The following is a 26,137-nucleotide window of genomic DNA, read 5'->3' on the forward strand; positions in this document are numbered from 1 at the left end:
AAGCACACTCTTCACAAACATCCGGATGATAACAGGTTAAAGAAAACACTCTGTTAAACGCTACAAATCAAAGTGGAAGTAAACACATTATAATAAAACAAACCCGCGATAGAACGTTAATCTCCCTCTTTGCGCGAGTGTAACGGTTTGTATATAGTTAAATTCCTGCTTAAATGGGGTAAGCGCCATCTGCTGGCGTCACTTGGTATTGCGCCACGGTGTTAAAAATGGCGAATTCTGGGTAATCCACAGCAGAATTTCTGGTAACTGCTGTGGTAAGTCGCATGTTAAACGCTGCAGAGACAAAAATAGCCTAAGTGCCTTAAATATCACTACACAATGTTTATTTCACTGTATTTTTGTAATAATGTAATTAAGAGATGTATGCTGTTTGTCTGATGTTGAGTGAGTCACTAGTTTAGAGTTTAATGTTATATGTAGCACATGTTGCATGGCTGCCGCTAATGATATTCCTCCATCTGATTTACTGTGTGTTGTGTAGGGCTGTGTTTTATTCTCTGTTTGCGATGTCATGCCACTCCTGATTCGTTTTGGTTTCCCCTTGTGCAGATGTTCCATATACACAACAAGAGTAATAAATAGAGGACCGTCACACGAGCATTCTCACTGAGCGTGCGTGCTCACATAACAACATCACGCATATCGGTACAATGGGCTATATGCACGCATAAGTTCCGCATTTGACGTAAGGATGCTCGTCCTTTTCCGGTTATGGAGATTTAAGTGGAGGAGAACAGAGGAAAACGGGATTATGGCAGAGTCTTCAAAATTTACTGTCCTCCCGTTTTTGAAACGAAACGTACATACGTTTAGATGTAATTTTATATATAGTTATGTTTATTTAATATAATTTTAAAAAGAAGCACAACGAGGGGTGTCTGTTTTATCTGTTTTTGTGACTAACATTTCATTAGTATAACCATGGAGTATTAAATTCAATATAAATTCTCTGTATTGCATTGGACTCTACGATCGGCGGAAGTTATCGAGCATCCTTAATCCTTCACCGGAAATACCGCCGTGCATAGAGCCCATAACGAACGCCATAGAAGTCATCTTAAAGGCATATCAACATGTCATGAACCCTACTGAACACTAGGTGGCCGTTACAAAGTTCCATCTTTCGGACATTCATCATATCGTATTGGTTTTCATTTCTTGTCCTCAAAACAGGGCACTAATCTGTTTATTTTTAAGTGTTTTTAGTATTATTTTATACGGAAATCAATTATTTATAATTCTTATGATGAGAATAAAGTTAGGGTTAATTAAAATTAAGGAAAATAAACATATTGATCTGAAATGTAGCAAATAAATTTTAATTTATTAATTAAAGGTACAATAACCAAACCTTTTTTTTATCTTTTTATTAGTTTAATTAACAAACTAATTATATGAAACTATTATCAGTACACTATAAATAAACTGGTTCTATGCCTTTATTAGTAAATTAAATCTAAGCCTTTATTAATATACTTTATTATTTTTAAGACATTTATAAAAATACCTTTTATATTTCTTTTCACTCTCTTGAACAGACAGTGTGTATAATTTTTAAATATTACTGTATATTTTCAGTTTTAATTTATATTTCCATCGTAAGTTTGGTCTTAAATTTAATTTAGAAGTGGTATTAAAAAGTCTTAAATTTAAATTGTTTATACCTGTAGCCACCCTGAAAATAGTTTTAGCTAAATAACAGGTCTGGATCTCCATCTTTTTACCACACTTTTTACGACAACAAAAGCACTTGACCGCAACACACTGGTAACGTTAAATACCAGTTCACAAGTGGAAAATATATTTTCTATAGCACGTGAACACACCATGACACACACACACACACACACACACACACACACAGTGTTCCACTGGGGCTGAGCGGCCGGTCATGTATCATACATTTTTTTTTAAACTCTTTGACCACCGACCGGTCTTCGGCCTGAATTGGACCAGACGGTTGGGATTGTTCCCGGTATTCCCGATGGCCAATCCGCCCCTGCCTTGTGTGTGCAGACCTCTATGGTACATGATTATTCATAAACCCTTATTGTAAAGCGATACCGGAAAAATACTGTATGATTGTAATCTTCTGCTTGTTATACTGGTATGGTTTATGGTTTAATTTATTAATAAATATCATAATGATCACTGAGATCTACTGTGTTTCAGGCACCAGTGGAGTGGATGATGATCATGTGTTCATCAGTTCTGGTGTAGATGTCCGTCTGTCCTGTAATAATGCTCTTTCTGACTGCAAATCAACATCATGGATCTATAACAGCTTCAGACATTCAACAGTTGAATTGATTAATTTAGGGGTAAAGAATAAAGACACAGAGAGACATGAGAGACTGAGTCTGGAGTCTGACTGCTCTCTGAACATCAAGAACGTCACAGAAGAAGATTATGGATTATACAGCTGCAGACAATATGTGCACGGACTATATCACCAACCAGAAACTGATGTACGTGTTTATCTGAATGTTCTTCATGGTAAGTTTATGATTATATGGTCAATTTAAAAAGGGCAGATTCTTTATTAAACTCAGATGATGATTGAAGAGTCTGTGATTTGTGTCTTGTGTTCAGTTTCAGTGTCTCCATCATCATCATCATCATCTTCATCCTCACAGACTGAGATCAGTCCAGGCTGCTCTGTGACTCTCTCCTGTCAGTTGTATTCATATCCTGGACTCTCCTGTGATTATTGGGTTCGTTCTGAGGGAGTTGAGCTGTTGTGGGTGAATCAGGCTGGTGTTGATCTGAAGACAGACTCCAGATATCAGATATCATCATCATCATCATCATCATCATCATCATCATCATCATATCAATATCGCTGTATCATCATCATCACTCTGACTACAACACTCCTGAATGAAGATAACAACAGACAGTGGAGATGTCAGCTTACTCGCAGAAATCAACTCCAGACGTCAGTCACATACACTGTCAAGTATTCAGGTGAGAAACACTGTTAGAAGACAGATTTGAGAAAACTTCCACAGACTGGCTCTACTCTTTATGATGACTTCAATTGTAAAATATTAGTGGTCAAAGTCATGAACTGCATAAAAATCCTTAAAAGTCACGATATATTTCACACATGATAAATTGCATAAATCAGAAGAGTCTATTAAAGCCTAGTATGACCCATGTAGGAGTTCAGCTTTAGGAGTTATACGGCTTAATAATGTCCTTCATTCAGGAAAGCTGAAGGTTTATGGGAAGCAGCTCAACTGTGTTTCACTCTCATATAAATCATATAAAATTATTAGACAGGTCCGTTGCATTACGATTGAAAGCAGGACCAATAATGTCAAAAATGTGATGTGCAGTCGAGTTTGTGTGTGTGTGTGTGTGTGCTGTGTGTGTGTGCTGTGTGTGTGTGTGTGTGAATACACACAGGGCGTGTGATGCGTCAGTGCAGCAGTGTTGGAGTAGGAATGCTTGTAGTTAGTGCATGCTGCATGCTGCCTCTGCTTGCCTTTCTGCTTTCAGCTACTGCCACCGGATAGCCCTCTGTTTTCAGGGGTGAAAAGAGGAGCCGAGTGTGTAAGCCTCCTCAGCCGGTACATAGCCTCTCCACTGCCAAGATCTCGTACACGCCTCCTCGCGGCACACATGGTAACTGGTCCCTTTGAGGTTCCAGGCTAAGTTGTACGGGATCTCGGAGCAGCAGTGGGCCCCAGAGACGCGGCATGCAGGCCCATCGGTGTATGGAAATGCCCTGATTCCCGTTAACCACTGTCCCAGTTATGGGCAAATAGCCCCAGCTATGGGTAAACAGTGAAGACCTCAACGACGGCGCAGGCGGAAGATGGTGATGTGAGAACCACCACAACGGCTGGAAAGGCGGAAGAAGGCAAACCCAGGCCACGTGGGTTAACCCAGGAGGGTGTAGTGGCTAGGGGAGCAAACCCCGATGACAAACCTGCACCTGGGGACAGGCAAAGGCGGAGTCCAAATGACCGGATCACCGGCAGCCCCCTGCAACTCCTGCCAGTCAAAGGTCGTCATGGGTTCTCTCGTGCCACTGGAAGTCATCTGGTAGGAGTGAAGATGGTGGGAGTGAGGTCTGCGCACCCACACCCTCACCTTAATCCTCACCTATGCGCAAGCTTCTTGCCCCCCCCCCCCCCCCACCAAAGTCCTGTGGCGATGTGGAATGGTGGTGGACACAGGCCAAGGATGTGGCTGGGAGTGTCTAACCAAACCATGCACACAGGCGGCAATGGAGTGATGGTCGTTAGGACTGCAGGATGGAGCAGTGCGTCTTTTCGGCAGCTTCCACTGTGACTGAGCAGCTCCACACTGCTCACCCCTGGAATGGGGAAGGACCTGGAAAAGGTGGTCCAAAAATTGTCTGCTCCTCATACTCCGGACGGTAAGCCGCAACCGTCGGAGCATCCCCCTTTTGCGGTCGAAAACTCAAAGTGAAAAAAAAGTTAAGCATTGCTTCGTGGAACGTTCGCTCACTGCTGGACCTGACCGAAACTCCTGATAGGCCCCATCGCAGGACAGCACTGGTGGCCCTGGAGCTCGCAAGATATAACATCGACATAGCAGCGCTCAGTGAGACCAGACTACATGGGGAGGACTCCCTGACAGAGGTTGGTGCTGGGTATACCTTCTTCTGGAAGGGGGTCCCCGAAGGCACTCGCCGTAACCATGGAGTTGGCTTTGCTGTAAAGTCTAAACTGCTGCAGTGCATTCCGGAATCCCCCATCGGCATCAATGAAAGACTGATGACATGGCGCATTCCCCTGGCAAAGGAACGCTTCGCCACTCTCATCAGTGCATATGCTCCAACACTTGATGCCGAGCACAACGTCAAAGAGGATTTCTACAGAGCTCTTGATGCCATCTTACAGAAAATACCGGCTACAGACAAGCTCATACTCATGGGAGATTTCAATGCTAGAGTGGGCACGGGGCACCTGGTATGGAGCAAAGTCATTGCCCAGCATGGTGTGGGAAAAATGAACCACAACGGGCTCAGACTCCTCTCCCTCTGTGCGGAGCACCAGCTAGTCATTACTAACACCATCTTCCAGATGAAGAACAGGCTTAAGACCACCTGGCAGCATCCCCGCTCAAAACACTGGCATCTTCTTGACTATGTGATTGTCCGTCAAAAGGACAGACAGGATGTCCTCATCACCCGTGTTATGCGCGGAGCTGAGTGCTGGACTGACCACCGCATGGTCAGATCCAAACTACTCATGAGCATTCACCCCCGTGGCCCAAGGACAGCTCCTAACAAGAAACTCAACTGCACAGCGCTGAATAGCCTCACCACCAAAGACAACCTCCGACGGCTCCTTGCTGAAAACCTCAACAAGATCCCTGAGGAATCAACCGACTGGCCAGCTATGTGCCAGGCTATTCACAGCGCAGCCTCAGAGGCACTAGGCCAATCAAGGAAACACCATCAGGACTGGTTTGACTGTAACTCAGCTGAGATACAATCACTCCTAAAAACTAAGCATGAGGCCCACAAAGCTCTCCTGTCCTGCCCCGGATCTCCCACCCTTAAAGCCACCTTCAATGCTGCAAGAACAGCAACCCAGCGAGCCCTCAGATCTATGGAGGACACCTGGTGGGTACAAAAGGCACAAGAAATCCAGAACCTGGCAGATTGCAATAATATTCAAGGCTTTTATGATGCCATCAAAGCACTGTACGGCCCCAGGAAGCGGGCAGTTGCCCCAGTCCGATCAGTTGATGGCGCCAAGCTCTTCAAGGACCGCCACGAGATCATTGCCCGTTGGGCAAATCATTTTGAAAATCTCCTCAACCACATCAACCCTGTTGACCTACATATTCTGGATAATCTTCCAGACCTGCCACCCACCATACACCTGGACACCCCACCACTCTACTCAGAACTCCGACAAGCCATTGCAGGGCTGAAGAACAACAAAAGCCCTGGACCCGATGGAATCCCTGCAGAGGTTTTCAAACACGGGGGATACATCCTCACGCGTCGCTTGCACCTCCTGATCCAAAACATCTGGGAACATGGGACCCTCCCACAAGACTGGAAGGATGCTAACATTGTGGTCATTTTCAAACAGAAAGGAGACCGAGCAGTCTGCGGCAACAGCCGCGGGATATCTCTTCTATCCATTGCAGGGAAAGTCCTGGCCAAGATCATGCTCAGCAGATTGGTTGAGCACATCTCGGAAACGGTGCTTCCGGAAACCCAGTGTGGCTTCCGGAAAACCAGATCCACAACAGACATGGTTTTTGTCTTGAGGCAGCTGATGGAAAAGAGCCGAGAACAGCACAAAGACCTTTACGTCGCCTTCATCGACCTCAGCAAAGCTTTTGATACCATCAACCGTGAACTGCTCTGGAAACACCTCTCCAAACTTGGGGTTCCACCCAAGTTTCTCACCATCCTAAAGCAGCTACATGATGGGATGCAAGCCAGAGTCCTTATGGGAGAACTCCAATCAGATTCTTTCGAGGTAAATGTTGGGGTGAAGCAAGGCTGTGTCTTGGCTCCAGTGCTCTTTAATATTCTCCTCTCTGCCATCACCTGCCTCTTCCACCGTGTAATGGGACATGAAGACGGTGTCCATATGGAATACAGACTTGACGGAAGCCTTTTCAACATCCGTCGGCTTCAGGCCCGTACAAAGACAACAACACGCAAAATCTGTGAGCTTCAGTATGCTGATGACTGTGCTGTCTTAGCTCACAGCCCGGACTCTATGCAGAATGCCCTTAACACAATATCTAGTCTGTACCAATCCTTTGGCCTACAGGTCAACACCCAAAAAACCGAGGTCATGTTCCATCTCACCACCCCCGCTTCCACATCCCCCAGTTTTCACATAAATGGTGTTCCACTTAAAACAGTGGACCACTTCACCTACCTTGGTTCCACTCTGTCCTCATGCTGCTCCCTTGATGTAGAAATACACACCCGGATAAATAAAGCCTCATCATCTTTTGGACGCCTACGCAGCAGGGTTTTTGAAAACCGTAACCTGAAGATTAGTACCAAGGTTGCAGTTTACAATGCGGTGTGTCTTACCACTCTGCTTTACGGGGCAGAGTCATGGGCCCCATACCGCCAGCACATCACCACCTTAGAGGCATTCCATATCCGTTGCATACAGTCATCCTAAGTAACACTAACTCGATCTGTATGGAAGCAGCTGTGGCCAAAAAACATCTGCGCTGGATCGGGCACACCATACGTATGCCTGAACATCGCTTGCCCCGCCAGGTCCTCTATGGTCAACTAATGGGTGCAAAGCGGACTGCTGGAGGGCAAAAGCGGCGCTATAAGGACTACACCAGGGACATCCTAAAGCGAGCGAACATCCCCCTTACGCAGCTTGAATCTCTGGCACTCGACAGATCGGCTTGGCAGGTCACCTGTGCCTCTGCAGTCTCACAAATACACCAAACCAACCAAGACCGACGATCCGAGAGGCGCATCAAGAGACATCAGTGGGTGGCTGGCACCCCCCTGGCATCTGGTTTCCCTTGCTCCATCTGCGGACGAGTGTGCGGCTCAAGGATCGGACTCAATGCCCACGAGAAGTGGCACCAGCGGCAAGGTCGCTGAACCCAACCCCCCTCCTACCCCCACCCCTGGAGCAAGTGTCATCATCGAATGCGATGGACAGCTAAGAGTGTGTGCTGTTTAAATAAGTGTTTTCACCGATACACTTGTTGTGATTCGCTGAGTTCTGACGAGTTTTACTGTAAACTGTCACGCATTGAGCGCGAGACTCACACAGTTGACCCTTTCCACACACTCTCACCACACATCCATTTACTCACACAGAGAATGATCATGTAGCAAAGAGGACACTGACACCGACAGACAAGACATAGCAGGTTACTTTAATACAAAACAAATGATCAGCGCTCAGATTCTGTCCATTTTATTACCAAATTCAATCAATAAATGGCGTTTTGGCTCTTGTAAGTGTGTCGTGACAGATCTCAGTAGCGCTTCATTTCAAGCGGCACGTAACCGATCATCTGTTACTCTTCTTTACTACTAATATAAGCACGAATTATCAATAAGCCATTTTGAAAAATATCTATTTAAAAAATTTGAAATAAAACTCTTGATCAGTGTTTATCAACCGGGGAAAGAGGTCCATAAAACAGCTGGAGAACAACATGTCAACGTTACATTTACCTCACGAAAGCCATTTAATGATCATACAGGCTAGACAAATTAGCTATAGAGAGAAGCGTTTTGTTAAATATGTCCACTATATTAGGCTACATATTATATTTTTACTTTACTTATATCATTAAAATAGTTTTAAGTTGTTATTATAAAACAAACCTCTCTAGGGTTAGTTCGGTATTTTACACTTAAATTTGGACAAATTTTGCTGTCCCGAGAATTGTAGTTTTCTGTGTTAGCACCCCCACCTACACAATGGTTGTCTATGTGCACTGGAACAATCATTCATAAAACACATTAAACTTTATTTTACAAAGACGTGAAACTCACCGAGTGGTCTGGGGTGTACATTGATACACAAATCACACAAAAAATAGCTATAAAAGATGCTTTCCAACAGGTTTTAGCGTAGTTTTGTCCGACTCCATTGACTTGACTTGCTACAAAAACTAAGATAAAACCTGTTGGAAAGCATCTTCACAATGTGAAGATATGATGTTAATGTCCTACAGGTGATGTGTGTGAACATTCATCTTCTGCAGCTCCAGTCTCTTCAACAACACTGACTCCAGTCAGCAGATCAAACTCTGAGAAGACATCAAGCAGAACTACAGCAACAGCTCCTACACAAGGTTCATGATCACATGACCACTGGCACACATCATCACTCTCGCTTCAGTGGTTTGATCACACCACAGTAAAATCAGCCGGATAATTACATCAATTCAGTATTGAAACCTCAAAGGATATATTGTGTACATGCATTAAAATATGACATATTTCTATTTCCATCTTGTTTTTAATAGTTGTGACTACAACTACATCAACTACAGTAACAACACATCCCACAGGAACCACTGGATTATTATACAGAGGTACGACACGTTGATTTAGACGGACAGCTTTCTAACATTACACTATCAGTCCGTCTGTAAATGCTTCATCAATAACTGTTGATAGATGAAGACCCTTGACTTCAGTCATGTCCAGTTTCTCTTCTTCCTCTCATGTTTCCTGCAGTGATTGTGAGTATTGTTGAGATGGCAGTGTTTGCTGCTCCTACTGTGATTCTTCTTCAGATCATCTGTGCAAGAAGAGCTGGTGAGTTTGAGCCGCACACACTCTGAAGATTCACACTCGTCTGATCTGAACATCTGCAATCATGATAAACACACACCAGAGGTCAGGCAATGCTTTTATTTTGCAGGGAGGAAGAACTCGAGACACCCGGAGGAAATAGAGATGCCTGCAATACAACAATAAAAACTGGTGAGTTGTGAGCAAATCTGCAACAATATTTACAATAGCAAAAACTGAGTTTGTTTTATTTTTTTCTTCTCAGATAAAAAACTCTTCCTCCATTTCTCCACGTCTGTCGCCATGGTTACTGTGGTTGTCTGAGCAGAAACTGAGGGTAACGTGGATATGACGCCATTGACTGGAAACTCCCTCAGCCCTGCTCACACGCCCCGTTTCCTTGGTTACCATCGCAATTTTCTCGTTTTTGGATATTTTACTGCAAAAATCCTACATATTGTACCTTTAAGTCACCATTATAGTGATCAGTGTTTAAGTTGGGCTCATGAGATTGAGATTTTAATGTACCTTTGTTTTAACAGTTTTTAGTGTGGTCTAAAATGAATTCTCAGGAGAGTTATTTTAACTCTGGAGTTTTTGCTGTGTAAATATAGATGAAGTGTGATCATGATGTCAACAACACTTCTGGGGGTTGTGCATTTGTGGTTTTCATGATAAAGACTTCTTAAACAATTCCATATTTGCATTAAAAATGTCATTATTGAGTGAAAGACTTAATGACAGTTGTCATAAAACCTTACTTCATGTTCAAGACACATGTCATGTCATGGTTATGAAGGGTGTCGTGTCAGTCTTATGCACACCCCTTCAAGTAAAGTGTCACGAACAGACAATAAACGCAGACAATAAAATTGGACAATAACAACAAGCTGTAGATACAATTATAATGATATAAACACCAACCTCTTGTTCTTCAGTGTCTTCAGTGTGTTTCATTCTGCAGGTTCTGGATCACTGGCGTGATCTCGGGCAGTTCTGCTAAAAACAAACAAGTTGCATTTCTAACAGACGTGATGTGAAAGGAATAATCAGTATTTCAGACTGAAGGCCGTTGCACGCTGAGTCCGAAATTCGCATCTGAAATTTTCGCGCGTTAAAAAAAAGCGACCTCACGTTACGTCGGCGTCGGATCAGGTTCGATTTTCTGCGTTTTTCGCATCCACAGCCAGCATTTTGAAAAGTTTTTTGACAATTCAGGGCCGGGGGGAACTCGGCGATCCGCACATCATCGCAGATGCGCAGTCCTTTCAGTTTCGGTGTTCAGTTCGATCAAGTATTTATGTTCTCTCGATCGGGTTAGAAAAGGAAACCTCCCCAAAATTTCGGATCGATTAAGGTGTGATTGAGCAGCCAATTCGGTAACTACTGTATTATTTGGGTACAATAACCTGTAGATACAGCTGTTCTGTCTGCCCAGCTCTTCCACCGGGCTGTGTGTGTGTGTGTGTGTGTGTGTGTGTGTGTGTGTGTGTGTGTGTGTGTGTGTGTGTGTGTGTGTCCATACCTGGCTTAGACATACTGCCAGTCTCTGTTCAGGATCGATTGGTTCACTGAAATTGGCTAGCAAAGCATCAAACTGTTTCACTGACATTCTGAAGTAAATTTTGAAGATCTCGGGATAAATTCGCGACTCCTTGATAAGGAAGATGAACTCTCCTTCCTCGGAGCATTTTCAGGATTGGATGGACCCAATATTTTCTCTTTCTTCTCTTTTCAATAAGAGGGCAACAAAATCATCCTCACTGCTTGACGAATCCATTTTGTATTTTTGTGCGTTTTTTTCCGCAAAGGTTTAATAAATACCCATCGGACTCAGTGTGCAAGGTTTCTGTGCATGACGAATTTTTAGACTGACGAACACGAAAAAACGCGTTCGTAAATTTGAATTAAAAACTGAATACGCTTCGCTGTGAACGTTTTTCCGTTGAGACGTTTCGTTGCTATGATACAGAATATCCGCAGCACAGTTTACTTGAAACCGATTTCGCAGATAATTTGTTTCATACTAAAAATGTATTTTGTTCGGTTAGCTCTGCTGGTTGACGTCGTTGTACAGAAAGATTGTTGTGACAGTTGGTCGGTGTGGTATTAGCCCCGCCCCTCCTCCACTGTGATTGGACGGCGGTGTAAATGATGAGCGCTGCGTTTTCCCCAAAGTTTAATTTTTTTCAACTGTGGGCGACCAGTAAAAACGGCGGACACTCAGTGCTTTAGCGTGAAAAAAAAAGGTCAGCGCCTCATTACGATCACGGCGTTTAAAAACACGGCGCTCCCATTGAAAACAATTGGAAAAATACGGCAGTCGCCAGGTGCGTGAAAAAATGCTTTGGTGGACACACGGCCTTAGTAATAACGGTAATCACATATTTAAAACATGTCTTTGATCGTGTAATTCATTTGTTGTTTAATAAAAGCCAAATTATTACTTTGATAGTTTATTTGAACCAATTATTGCTTGTTATTAAATATTTGTATTTTAAAGGCTGTTGTTTCACGTGGATCACTCGACTTATCTGTGGGATAATTGGTAAAATTGAGTATTACTACAATAATCGATAGCTGCAGCCCGACTTCACTTTGGCTTTAAAACAGAATTTCATAGAAATTTGGATTTCATTTGGAGTCTCACTACTGAAGTCATTCATAACAGAAAAAATCAAAACAAAACAAAAACAACTATATGAGTGCGGAATAAAACCCGCTAGACTATTGAAGAATTCAAATGGAAAATGGAAATATCCCTTTAAAAAGCTTTTTCAATGAATCTCCCAGCTCTGTGTATTAATGCTGTTTTGTGATTGAGATCGGCAAACCCGAGTAAACCCTGTCGTATTGCTCTGAGCTGATAAACTGTTTGCGATGCACAGCTCAGACGAGTAGCGGGGTTTCATTCCTCTCCAGCATTATAGGGGGAGAGGAGAGATTTGGCTTTAGGGTGATGTGTGGCTAACTTACACAAAAGAGAATTTGTTACTAAGCACATGAAAATAAACTACTTACCGTGATTTCAGACTGTGGTGATGTGGTGATCTTTTCACATTGATCACATGTGAACGGCTTCTCTCCAGTGTGGATCCTCATGTGATGCTCAAGATTTTGTTTGTGTGTGAAACTCTTCCCGCATTGATCACACTTAAACGGCTTCTCCCCAGTATGAACTCTCATGTGAATCTCAAGACTACATTTGGTTGTGTAACTCTTCCCACACTGAGTGCAAATGAAAGATTTCTCGGCTCTTCTTTTCTTCAAAAAAGTCTGTTTAGTCTTTGAGCGACTCAAAGGTTTTCCTCCAGGTTGGACATGATGTTCCTCCTCCACTTCACTCAGTTCTTCTCTCTCCTCGCTCTCTTCCATCAGGTCTGAAATAAAAGAAAAAATATATTTTTTAAATGTTTTCCCCTCGCTCTGCTACTCCGGTTATCTGTGTATGTACATTCTAGGCAACAATAAAACTAATTATATTATAAAACGATTATAAAACACCACTCTGCTTCTTTTCGATTTCATTTAAATACATTTTAAATTTATAAGCACACAACTCATGTTTGTGTTTGTAGCTCCGGAGAATTTCTTCACTAATCCTTGATTTTCTTCTTTACCGCTTATTTATAAACAAGCACTTTCTATTTTTATATCATGTGAACTTATCCTCGATACTATTCGTTATAAAAAACAATTGGATTGCTTTGATATCGCTACTTATATCCAACCTTCCGAATCCCGGCTACTAGCCTTTAGCCCGCTAGCATTCCACGCGTGGCCTATTGGCCGTCTCATTTTACACCCGTTTCACTGAATCCTGGTTATTTCCGGCATTTCAGTCCTAAATTAGTAGTGATAGTTGTAGTATCACTACTAACTTACTGTTCATCTGTTATAATGGCGAACACATCAGATGCGTGTCTAACATTACCTCTGAGTGCAGGTGAGGACACGTTCGAGCTCTTCACGGTGAAGCAGGAGCTGGAATACGTTGAGAAACAGATCCGTGGTCTGCTGGTGAAGCAAACCGAGTTGTTGGATCGGCGCTCAACGCTTGAAGCATCACGCGCAAATCAGTGGTTAGTAACGTTAACTCTTTGACTCCGACTTCGTCTACTCCGTATGTTCCTCTGCCCAGGAGGACGCGATCATCTCGGGCTTCATTCACTCCGGCACCAAAACAGCAACATGGACCGTGGATCACACAGCGGAAGACACGAGCCAGGACCAGAGCTGCCTCTCCGCCCCTCCCGGTCTTCGAGATCTCCACCCGGAACCGCTTCTCCCCTCTTCGCGAGCCGGAACGCGACGACGCCGTGATCATCGGCACATCCATGGTCCGTCACGTCCGCGCTACTACTTCGGGGAAAGGTAAGGTGCGCACTCACTGCTTTCCTGGTGCTCGTGTTCTCGATGTCGCTGCACAGGTTCCCGAGATCCTGAACGGTGACGAGCGCGTCGTAGCTGTTGTGCTGCACGCGGGAGCGAACGACATCAGGCTGCGGCAGACGGAGGTTCTGAAGAAGGACTACAGGAGCCTGATCAAGACGGTACGCAGCACAGCGCCTAAAGCAGCGATCATCGTGTCTGGACCGCTTCCCACGTACAGACAATTACAGGAAAGGTTCAGTAGACTATTTGCATTAAATGAATGGTTAATGTCATTGTGTAATTAACAGAAGCTGCTCTTTGTAAATAATTGGCATCTGTTTTGGGAGAGACCGAGGCTGTATCGTGCTGATGGCCTTCACCCCAGCAGAATCGGAGCGGCTGTTCTGTCGGACAACATCTCCAAGACGTTACGCACCAGATGACTAGTAAGTCAAAGTCCAAATCACAGCCTTTGCGGCCCAAACTTACCTAATATGCATAGTGTGGAACATTATATAGAAACTGTGTCTATTCCTCGTTTAGTGAAGCCAAACAATAAATCTAGTGCAGGATCTAGCAAAAATCTTAACCAGAAAATCTAAATATCGGTGAACAAAAACAATTTCTAAAGCTAGGTCTTCTAAACATTAGATCGCTCACACCTAAGGCGGTTATTGTAAATGAAATGGTCACAGATAATAACTTATCTGTTGGAGGAGGAGCTGTAACTGTATATAATGAAGAGGAGGAGCTGTAACTATATATAATGAGGAGGAGGAGCTGTAACTATATATAATGAAGAGGAGGAGCTGTAACTATATATAATGAAGAGGAGGAGCTGTAACTATATATAATGAGGAGGAGGAGCTGTAACTATATATAATGAAGAGGAGGAGCTGTAACTATATATAATGAAGAGGAGGAGCTGTAACTATATATAATGAAGAGGAGGAGCTGTAACTATATATAATGAGGAGGAGGAGCTGTAACTATATATAATGATGAGGAGGAGCTGTAACTATATATAATGAAGAGGAGGAGCTGTAACTATATATAATGAGGAGGAGGAGCTGTAACTATATATAATGATGAGGAGGAGCTGTAACTATATATAATGAAGAGGAGGAGCTGTAACTATATATAATGAGGAGGAGGAGCTGTAACTATATATAATGAAGAGGAGGAGCTGTAACTATATATAATGAAGAGGAGGAGCTGTAACTATATATAATGAGGAGGAGGAGCTGTAACTATATATAATGAGGAGGAGGAGCTGTAACTATATATAATGAGGAGGAGGAGCTGTAAATATATATAATGAAGAGGAGGAGCTGTAACTATATATAATGAAGAGGAGGAGCTGTAGCTATATATAATGAGGAGGAGGAGCTGTAACTATATAATGAAGAGGAGGAGCTGTAACTATATATAATGAAGAGGAGGAGCTGTAACTACTTATATATAATGAAGAGGAGGAGCTGATGATGTTTAAAGGAGGAGCTGTAACTATATATAATAAAGAGGAAGACAGACAGAAACGGACAGAAGCAGAAATGTCTGATCAGTGTGATCTGTGTCTGCTGGGACTGATCATTCTCTCTTCACTTCTCACAGGTAAAGAAATCTGTATTTTCTCTAAACACATTTAGTGGAATTAGTCTGGAAAGAGTTGATTTGAACATGCTCAGTTTATTCTTGCACACATTCACGTTGTGATCTCAGAGTTGTGTATTGATACACACAGATCATACTGTATTATTCCTGATACTGGACATAGTGTCAAAGAGTAACACTTTACAATAAGGCTACATGAATAATCATGCACTAATACCTGAATTAATACTTAATTAAACATGAACTAATAATTATTAAAGGCACGACCGAATCAATGAAGAGTTTTGTTGAACTACGACTGTCATTACGGATTCACACATGAATAACGGCAGCCTTCACTACATGTTATACATGTTTGATAATTAATTAATTCATTAACATTTATGGATAAACCTAATCAAACCAGAGATACAGGAAGTGGGGGTGCAGCAGCTGCAGCTTTTGTGTTCATTTCTATTTCCTGTATCTGTGTACGCTCTTCTATTGTGTGTTTCAGTGTAAACAGCCCAATAACCCTTTTATTTAAAGGGTTAATTTATGTCCTGTAGACCAGTCCGTTGCATTACGATTGAAAGCAGTATCAATAATGTCAAAAATAATGTCAAAAATTTGATGCGAGTCATTCTACCAAACTGGTGCCATTTGGGTCCGCAACGTTTGATGAGATGTTTAAGGCACAAAAATGTCCCAAAATGTGTTTACAAAGCTTAAAGTTATTAATTCAAGTTTTTTTTTTTTTGTTAACATGATATGTGATAAAATACTATTTTTAAAGAATAACATACTATTTTTAATAATTTGTCATTAGTACATAAACTGTGTTCTGTTAGACAAGTGTTCTCATCGATACGCTTGTTGTGATTTGTGGAGTTTTGACGAGTTTTATAGACTTTGAAAAATTCAAAAGTTGTGACCTAAAAAAAAAAGTCAAGAAGTAGCGAGTAGAAATAAGGTGTGGCCCCTTTAAGAGCTGCGCGCTCCCTGTTGAATGCTCTGCTTTTGTATGTGCGCCTCGATCACACCATGCCGGTTATTTCTGTCTGATGCTCTTTTTAAAGTAATTGTGTTTAGTTAATAACGCTGTGGACGGCTGATCGTGTCTGACAGAGAGTTACAGGAGATCAACTGGGGAATAAAGAGTGAGTTGTGAATTCCCGATCGCTCCGTGAGTCTGTGGCCTCTGAAACGACTCCAGATAACTTAAATGAGATTTCCATAGTTTACTCCGAACACAACGTCTTACAAATACCCTGACTTTGAATGTGGAGGATCCTCAGAATTTCAACCAAGGAGTGAGTCCTTATTTCGGGAAATATCCCATTCACAGGAAAGGATGCGTGTAGCCTAACGCTCTCAAATCACCCCCAATCCTGATCGCTTGTTCAAAAAATAGAAAATGTCGGACGTTAGGAGTCGGAGTGATAACGGCAATGTGCTTTCAAATGTAAGCAAGTTTAAGATTAATTTCAGTTTTGCCATTTATGTAATGTTTGTTAAACTATTAATAGATACATTAATTACATTATCAGCTCAAGTGATTTACGAGGGGGGATTTAAAGCTGTTCTCTTATACCGGTGATTCACTTATTAAAGGTTCTATATGGGACTTATTTTATAAAATGAATCCTCTTTTTATTGCCTGTGTTTGAAGGGGTTGTAATCACACATTGCAATGATCCACTTTTCGGGTTTTGCTATTACCTCTGAAGGCCAATATTCATATTTATATGAGAGGTCTCCGGGTCGGATTCCCTGCGAAATCCTTCGGATGTGACGTGCATGCACGCTCCCGAGCCTCTCTATCCTACAGCCTATGCGACCCATAGACAGTAAAGGAAATGGACACAGTAACCCCTTTGATTTCAACATGTGACCAACGGCACTTCAGCTGACGACACGGAGTCTGATAACTCCCCAAAACGTGCATGAAACATGACATGAATACGAAAGAATGTTCCAGGATAACAAAAAGTCGGTGGTTTAGGATGTAACTTATTTTATTTACTAGATCTACTGACTAACGTCACTCATCCACTACTACCATATTGTTTATACACATTTCCAGACACGTTCACTACAGTAATGTCACTTCCTGCGATCTTACTGATACACTGAAACTGTTCAGTTTATTTCACTAACCGTTTTCGTTATCATATTATACATTCACCTGTGTTGACATATCTGACTGTGAAAGATACACGAATAGTTAGAGAAATGGCTTATGCTATATAACATCACATGTCGGCTAAATGCAGTTTATTGTAACATTATGATCATGGTACGAGCACAGAGCATTAGTTCAACGTCAAGCTGATAAAAGTAGGCTATTATTGTACCTGCAGTGGGAGTTTACATTAGTTTTCAGCATGTTGTGTGATGATTTCGCCGTTGCGTTGAAAGTCTCCGTGTGGCCGCTAGTGAATGCTCATTCTTGAGATCTAGCACAGACATGGACACGAGCACGAGCGCTCTTGTTGCATTCTGAAACATCACCGCTAGAGGCCGCTAAAAACTCCATACAGTACCTTTAATTTTTACTTCATATAACGTTAACTCTTTGACCACCGACCGGTTTTCGGCCTGAATTGGACCGGCCGTTCAGGATTGTTCCCGGTATTCCCGATGGCCAATCCGCAGGACCAATAATGTCAAAAATGTGATGTGCAGTCGAGTTTGTGTGTGTGTGTGTGTGTGTGTGTGTGTGTGTGTGTGTGTGTGTGTGTGTGTGTGTGTGTGTGCTGTTTAAATAAGTGTTTTCACTGATACACTTGTTGTGATTCGCTGAGTTCTGACGAGTTTTACTGTAAACTGTCACGCATTGAGCGCGAGACTCACACAGTTGACCCTTTCCACACACTCTCACCACACATCCATTTACTCACACAGAGAATGATCATGTAGCAAAGAGGACACTGACACCGACAGACAAGACATAGCAGGTTACTTTAATACAAAACAAATGATCAGCGCTCAGATTCTGTCCATTTTATTACCAAATTCAATCAATAAATGGCGTTTTGGCTCTTGTAAGTGTGTCGTGACAGATCTCAGTAGCGCTTCAGTTCAAGCGGCACGTAACCGATCATCTGTTACTCTTCTTTACTACTAATATAAGCATGAATTATCAATAGGCCATTTTGAAAAATATATAATTTAAAAATTTTAAATAAAAACTCTTGATCAGTGTTTATCAACCGGGGAAAGAGGTCCATAAAACAGCTGGAGAACAACATGTCAACGTTACATTTACCTCACGAAAGCCATTTAATGATCATACAGACTAGACAAATTAGCTATAGAGAGAAGCGTTTTGTTAAATATGTCCACTATATTAGGCTACATATTATATTTTTTCTTTACTTACATCATTAAAAATGTTTAAGTTGTTATTATAAACGAACCTCTCTAGGGTTAGTTCGGTATTTTACACTTAAAGCCCTGTTTTAAGATCGTTTCTGATGAAATAAAACGGTTAAGATTGAAATTTGGACAAATGCTGCTGTCCCGAGAATTGTAGTTTTCTGTGTTAGCACCCCCACATACACAATGGTCGTCTATGTGCACTGAAACAATCATTCATAAAACGCATTAAACTTTAGTTTACAAAGACGTGAAACTCACCGAGTGGTCTGGGGTGTTCACTGATACACAAATCACACAAAAAATAGCTATAAAAGATGCTTTCCAACAGGTTTTAGTGTAGTTTTGTCCGACTCCATTGACTTGACTTGGTACAAAAACTACGATAAAACCTGTTGGAAAGCATCTTCACAATGTGAAGATATGATGTTAATGTCCTACAGGTGATGTGTGTGAACATTCATCTTCTGCAGCTCCAGTCTCTTCAACAACACTGACTCCAGTCAGCAGATCAAACTCTGAGAAGACATCAAGCAGAACTACAGCAACAGCTCTGACTCCAGACACCACAGCAAACAACAACAAGCAAGAAACAGCTGTTACAAAAGGTTACTGCACAAGGTTCATGATCACATGACCACTGGCACACATCATCACTCTCGCTTCAGTGGTTTGATCACACCACAGTAAAATCAGCCGGATAATTCCATCAATTCAGTATTGAAACCTCAAAGGATATATTGTGTTCATTCATTAAAATATGACATATTTCTTTTTCCATCTTGTTTTTAATAGTTGTGACTACTTCAACTACTTCAACTACAGTAACAACACGTCCCACAACAACCTCTCCGAATCCAGGTGTGTATGAACATCATCCTCATCATCCAGAGAATCAGTTTCTGATCACACATCATCACTCACGCTTCAGTGGTTTGCACTGTCTCTCTCAGGCTGGTTTATTATCACAGATATTATCTACAAAAAGTATCTCTTAAGTCAGATTTGTCAGTGAGTCTATGCCATTTTAATACATACCCCACTAAACACAATGATGTCCAAAAGACATCTTTTGGAAATAATTTTTGCTTACTGGGACAGTATGACTTGTACTTTCTGTTGTCTGATACAAATTAATTATAAATATTATACAGATAGTGTATCTCATGCCATCCCATGATAAATTCAAATGATCGTGTGGATTCATTTTTGGAAAATAAATGCCTTGACATTCTGTTCATGCATTAAAATATGACATATTTCTATTTCCATCTTGTTTTAATAGGTGTAACTACAACTACATCAACTACAGTAACAGGACTTCCCACAGCAAAATCTCTGAATCCAGGTGTGTATGAACATCATCCTCATTTGATCGACTCATAGAGTTTACAGAATCAGTATCTGAATCCTCTCTAAAGTTGTTCAAACAGCTGATCACAAATATTGATTGTTATTGTCAAAGATACATCATTCTCATCCAGACTGTCCTAAACAATAGGGGAGTGATTTGCTTACATTCATAAACATATTTAAAAAGAGCAGCTAATCCCCCGCCTCTCTTACCCGCTCTGCAGACACTCATAACTGTAAAGTTCCATTGAGGACTGTCTTATAGGCAAGTTTCATTTAGAAACATAAAGTCCAGGTTTTATGTGGTTATTAAGTCGTTGACCAGAAGTTATTAATTTTTAAGTGAGCGGATGTTTAAAATCGCTAACTTAACAGTCTTTTTGTACCCACAGCAATCTTAGTTTGGCATGTAATAGGCACCAGATTAGATGGGTTTGCTGTGTGGCTTTTGAAGGCCTTAGACTTTCTATTATGCACAGCAATAGAGAAAGATTCAGACACACTGGGTTCCCGCTTGTTTTGTAAACATTCAAGAAAGTTACTGTTATCATAGCGGGGACCCGATACATATCACTGAGAGCTAGTATCAGTTGTTTTTGGTTCACCTCGAGCCGCCGGAGGAGGGTATGGGGTCTGGTGCTGTGTCATAGGCCAAAGAGCTCTCAGAGGAGGGGGGAGGAGGGCTTGGGGGTGAGCTGGGCCTACAGGCTTTGGTGGTTGTGAGGCCTGCCGTTTTTTGGTTGACATCTGGGGGCTTGCAGCAAAAGAGTGGGATAGTTTAGTTCCAGCATACACCAGTTTTTCCTGGTTGAAATGCTGGAGAGAGGGATAACTGTTCCCTCGCTTTTTCCAGAAAGTTGTCCCTGGTATCTGAATCTTGGAGCAGTTCTAGCATGTCACAGTCTGTCTGCGGTGAATTGTGGGCAGAGCTCTGCTGAAATTGTGTCTGTGAGGTGTTATCATTGTCCTTGTGTGGTATGTCAACCGCATGTCCATTCAGGTGTTGACGTGAAGTCCTGTGGTCATTCATACTGTGTCCAGGTGTGTGTGTGCCATTCAGGTTGAGTGGATTGCCACACATTGCAGAAGGATGATTGAGGGAGAAGAAGATATAGTCCTTTAGTACTCTTGAACCGAGTTTGTTTGGGTGGTGGCCATCCCGTTGAAACAGTTGCCTCTGACTCCAGAAAAGATTGAAGTTGTCAATGAAGTTCACTCCTTTTATATTGCAGGTTTTTTGCAGCCATGTGTTGAGCCCAAGCAACCGTGAAAACCTGTTTGTTCCTCTTGCTGGGAGTGGTCCACTGATGAATGTCTGAACTTTCAGTCTTTTAAGTGCTTCAAAAAGTTCATTGAAATCATTCTTTAGGAGTTCTGACTGCTCTTTATGAATATCAATCTTTCCCCACATGAATGATGAATCAATATGTTTCATCAGAATGTTCTGAAGTTCCCTGTTTACATCATAAGTTGTTGCTTGTGGAAGGCAGAACGTGGTTGTATCCCTGTGAGTCCTCTCTGGCGACTCGTGCTGGATGAGCAGAGCAGATGTTTACAATAGTTTACAATGGTTTTTATTTTTAAAGAAACAGCAAAAACGATCTTGGAGGCAGTGACGCGGTCGTAATGTGAATGTAGAGGCGCATATTCTGTGCTAATTCCACCCTTGCACTCCGTCAAGGCGATATCACAAGACCACTTTCACTCGACAAGAGATCTCATCACATTTTATTCTCGCGAGGTCTCGTCACATTTTTGTCTCGTGATATCTCGTCACATTTTTGTCTCGTGAGATCTCGTCACATTTTATTCTCGCGAGATCTCGTCACATTTTAGTATTGCAAGATCTCATCACATTTTATTCTCGCGAGGTCTCGTCACATTTTTGTCTCGTGAGATCTCGTCACATTTTTGTCTCGTGAGATCTCGTCACATTTTTTTCTCACGAGATCTCGTCACATTTTAGTATTGCGATATCTTGTCACATTTTATTCTCGCGAGATCTCGTAACATTTTAGTATTGCAAGATCTCATCACATTTTATTCTCGCGAGGTCTCGTCACATTTTATTCTCGCGAGGTCTCGTCACATTTTTTCTCGTGAGATCTCGTCACATTTTAGTATTGCAAGATCTCATCACATTTTATTCTCGCGAGGTCTCGTCACATTTTAGTCTCGTGAGATCTCGTCACATTTTTTTCTCGCAAGGTCTCGTCACATTTTTTCTCGTGAGATCTCGTCACATTTTATTCTAGCGAGGTCTCGTCACATTTTATTCTCGTGAGATCTCGTCACATTTTATTCTCGCGAGATCTCATCACATTTTATTCTCGCGAGGTCTCGTCACATTTTATTCTCGCGAGGTCTCGTCACATTTTATTCTCGCGAGGTCTCGTCACATTTTATTCTCGCGAGGTCTCATCACATTTTTGTCTCGTGAGATCTCGTCACATTTTATTCTCGCGAGGTCTCGTCACATTTTTCTCTCGTGAGGTCTCGTCACATTTTATTCTCGCGAGGTCTCGACACATTTTATTCTAGCGAGGTCTCGTCACATTTTATTCTAGTGAGATCTCGTCACATTTTATTCTCGTGAGATCTCGTCACATTTTATTCTCGCGAGATCTCGTCACATTTTATTCTCGTGAGATCTCGTCACATTTTATTCTCGTGAGATCTCGTCACATTTTAGTATTGCGAAATCTTGTCACATTTTAGTCTTGTGAGATCTCACCACATTTTAGTCCCACGAGATCCCGTCACATTTAAGTCCAATGAGATCTCTTCACATTTTACCCTCGCGAGATTTTGTCACACCCCGACTAGTGAACGTGTGTGGTACAGTCAATTGGTGTGCAGATGGCTTTCAGCACATATAAACAATCTGCAAAACTTGAATTATTATTAATATCACTCTTATATTGAGTATACTCTTAATATATACTCTTATTTACTGATATTGTTTGTGTTGTTGCTGTATTTATAGTTAAGGCTTTAAGATAATAAACACTTTACAGCTGCTGAACTATGAAGCAACAACAGTATCTCAGAGGACCATCACTATAATAATATCTGACAGAAACTTACTGAACTTTATATAAATTCATCAATTTACTTTATGATAAATATGGATAATTATGCTATAGTTGTTTTTATGTTTTTGGTTAAACAGTAATATAGTCCTGCTGAATGTGTCTCTATTTATAATGTCTCTCTCAGGGCTTGTGGCTGTGATTGTGATTGTTGCCGCTTCATTCGCTCTGGCTCTTATTCTCTGGGTGATTCGTAAAAAAAGAGCAGGTGAGTTTTTCATATTTGTAACAACAGACAAAATTTTAAAAACTGATTGTCATCTGCATTATAGACTGTGTGTTTGATCATAAACTTTCCTGTGACATTATGTTTCAGTTAACAGAAGAGGGACTGGTGACTCTGTTTCAGGCAACAGAAGAGGGTCTGGTGACTCTGTGGTAAGTATTGCAGGTTTAACCATGAGTTATTAATGTTCATGTGGTGGGGAAGGGCAAAAATTACACTAATGTACAAAATAGAGTAAGATAAAGAGCAGACTACACCACCACATTTCCATAAACTAGGAAATTTCATGAGGCACATAGATTCGCTACCACATGTAGGTGCAACGTAACTTATAGTCAACTGAATGTGTTAAAGGGACCGTCCAAATAAAGTGAAACTGACAAATTAAGATGGCGTCTGAAAGTTGCGGCTGTTTGTGTGTAAATGTAAATTTTTGATTAACTTTTACCGCTTGTGGTGTCATTTCTAGCGATAAATTACTATTGTAGTCATTAAATATTCTCTCAGTTTTCACCAAAGTTCGCTCTATTTTGTTGTCAATTATTAAACCGTAGCAGAAGTCTGAAATCAGTTTCGTGAGGAACGTTCAACGACACGTTCACGACAACGCTTTCAACCAAAAACATAAAACTTTTTATTTACACGACAGTGTTTTGGGTGCCTGAAATCTTTGAAATGTAAACAACAAAAACGTGAATCTGTGGAGACGATAACATCATGCACATGCGTATTACATGTTCAGTCTATAGTGTTTCATCGCCATCTAGTGGCCTGGCAGAAAAATACAGTGTTTAGTGGTTTTCGCGGATCTGTGTGAACGGGGATAATTTTGACAATCGTGTCGTCTGTACACGGAAAACTCAAAGGAAAAACTTATTTTTTTAAGCATAATGTTTTAGAGTAAACATACCCTGAGTGTGTGTGTTGTTGTGCTACTGCAAAACCCGAGTAAAATATTATTGATGGATGGCATTTAATTTTTAATTTTATTTCCATTGATGTTTAGGAGCAGACAGATGACGTGACTTATACTGAAGTCGCTGCGTACAGTAAAAAACAAAACAAAAAGAACAAGGTGAGCGAACACTTCCTTGATGTTGTCCAGCTTCACTCAACATGATAGTTTGTGTTTTCCTCTCATATTCAGTTATTCTTGATTTGTGTGATGATATGCAGTTCTTCATGAATTGAGCTCAGACAACATGCTGTAATAATGGTGGGTTGAAACGACTGTGATGTTCATTCAGGTTCGCTGTGATGATAGAGTGACGTATGCTTCCATCAGAGGAGCAAAAGCTGGAGCTCAGGAGAACTGCAGTGAACTTTATGCCTCTGTGAACAAGAACACACCAGTCAAATAATTATACAAAACACACGTCAGCACAGGAATATCAATCTAATATAACTCATTCTTTAACATGTTAACAAACTAATTGTAGTGAATTGTTGTCTTTTATCCTCTTTGTGTTCTGGCTTTGAGTTCTAGCGCTTTCAGAACTGTTTTAATAACCTTTGGTCTAGTTTTAATTTAGCGATATGGAGCTAGTGTGACTAATGGTATATATTTTCAGTAGTATTTTCAGAGCGATGAACTCACTGTTGAGGTCTGGGAACATGTTACTGATGTGTGTGAGAACTCAGTTAGTTTGACCACACATGCTATTAGAGAAACACGTGTGGTTAAAGAAGAAAGAAAGAAGAGGAACTGAATCTTAACTCTCACACAACTGGTCATCTCTGAACCCAGTTTGGACAAATGGGTTTTGGGGGTTTGTGAACCCGAGGTTACCCCGTGAGTCAGTCCTAGAGCTCGCCCTGTCCGACTTTAGGGGGAAATCGGGTCCATCAGAGACACCCAGTAGATTTATATTGCGCCAAAAGAACAAGTGTAATCGAAAATCTCAGGGTAAAACTGGGTGTTGTGAAAAATACAATACATCGAAGTTTTGCCAGATGAGAAGTTTATCTAATGCAACATCTTTTTACTATTTTAAATAATTTTTAACTGTATCATACAGTGGTATGAATAAGTTTTGCACCCATGCTAAAGTTGCCTAAAAAGAGGAATAAAAAAAATCATCTTTTGGATATTGATCTTAATGCCTTAATTAGAAAAATGAGGAAAACTCCAACCTTTAAGGACACAAATTTTCTTTGTGAATGAATAATGTATCATAAATAAATAAATGTTTTTCCTTAAAATACAGGGTGCATAAGTCAGGGCACCCCTATGTTAAATTCCCATAGAGTCAGGCAGATTTTTATTTTTAAAAGCCAGTTATTTCATGGATCCAGGATAATATACATCGTGATAAAGTTCCCTTGGCCTTTGGGATTAAAATATCCCCACATCATCACACACCTTCCACCACACCTAGAGATTGGCATGGGGTACTTTCCATAAGATCATCTTTCAATGCAAATCAAACCAGCTATTAGGCTAACTGAAGTAAAACCATGCCAATCTCTAGGTGTGGATCAATATCCAAAAGATGATTTTTTATTCCTCTTTTTGGGAAACTTTAGCATGGGTGCCAAAACTTATTCATACCACTGTATATCTTTTTTTATTTATTTTTTTATAAATATACCAATAGAATTATTGCTTTCTCAATTCTCAATAGGCGCTTTTCCACTGCATAGTATGGTTCGGTTCGGTACGGCTCACTTGTGGTGCTTTTCCACTGCATGGTACGGTACAGTACGCAGTTTTCGCTTCGCTACTGAGCCGAACCGTACCGTACTATGCAGTGGAAAAGCGCCAAATGTCTAAAACCAGTATGGCCAAACTAACACACACGCGTTTCTGCCTAATTGTTGTCTTTTGTCCTCTTGGAGTTCTTGTGCTTT

General features: G+C 41.3%; 1 pseudogene across 1 annotated transcript; it reads left to right on the forward strand.

Moving 5' to 3' along the window:
• Window positions 1-2,552: 2,552 nt before the first annotated feature.
• Window positions 2,553-25,300, forward strand: LOC120486099 (uncharacterized; annotated as a pseudogene). Its single transcript, XR_016150619.1, has 14 exons — window positions 2,553-2,988; window positions 8,704-8,823; window positions 8,998-9,066; window positions 9,212-9,292; window positions 9,399-9,449; window positions 13,215-13,288; window positions 13,699-13,717; window positions 19,060-19,224; window positions 19,412-19,477; window positions 19,902-19,964; window positions 23,189-23,269; window positions 23,411-23,439; window positions 24,294-24,362; window positions 24,535-25,300. The product of XR_016150619.1 is annotated as an uncharacterized LOC120486099 (transcript).
• Window positions 25,301-26,137: the final 837 nt, after the last annotated feature.

The sequence above is a fragment of the Pimephales promelas genome, chromosome 3 (genome assembly GCF_988280905.1).
Source record: "Pimephales promelas chromosome 3, fPimPro1.hap1.1, whole genome shotgun sequence".
Taxonomy (NCBI): domain Eukaryota; kingdom Metazoa; phylum Chordata; class Actinopteri; order Cypriniformes; family Leuciscidae; genus Pimephales; species Pimephales promelas.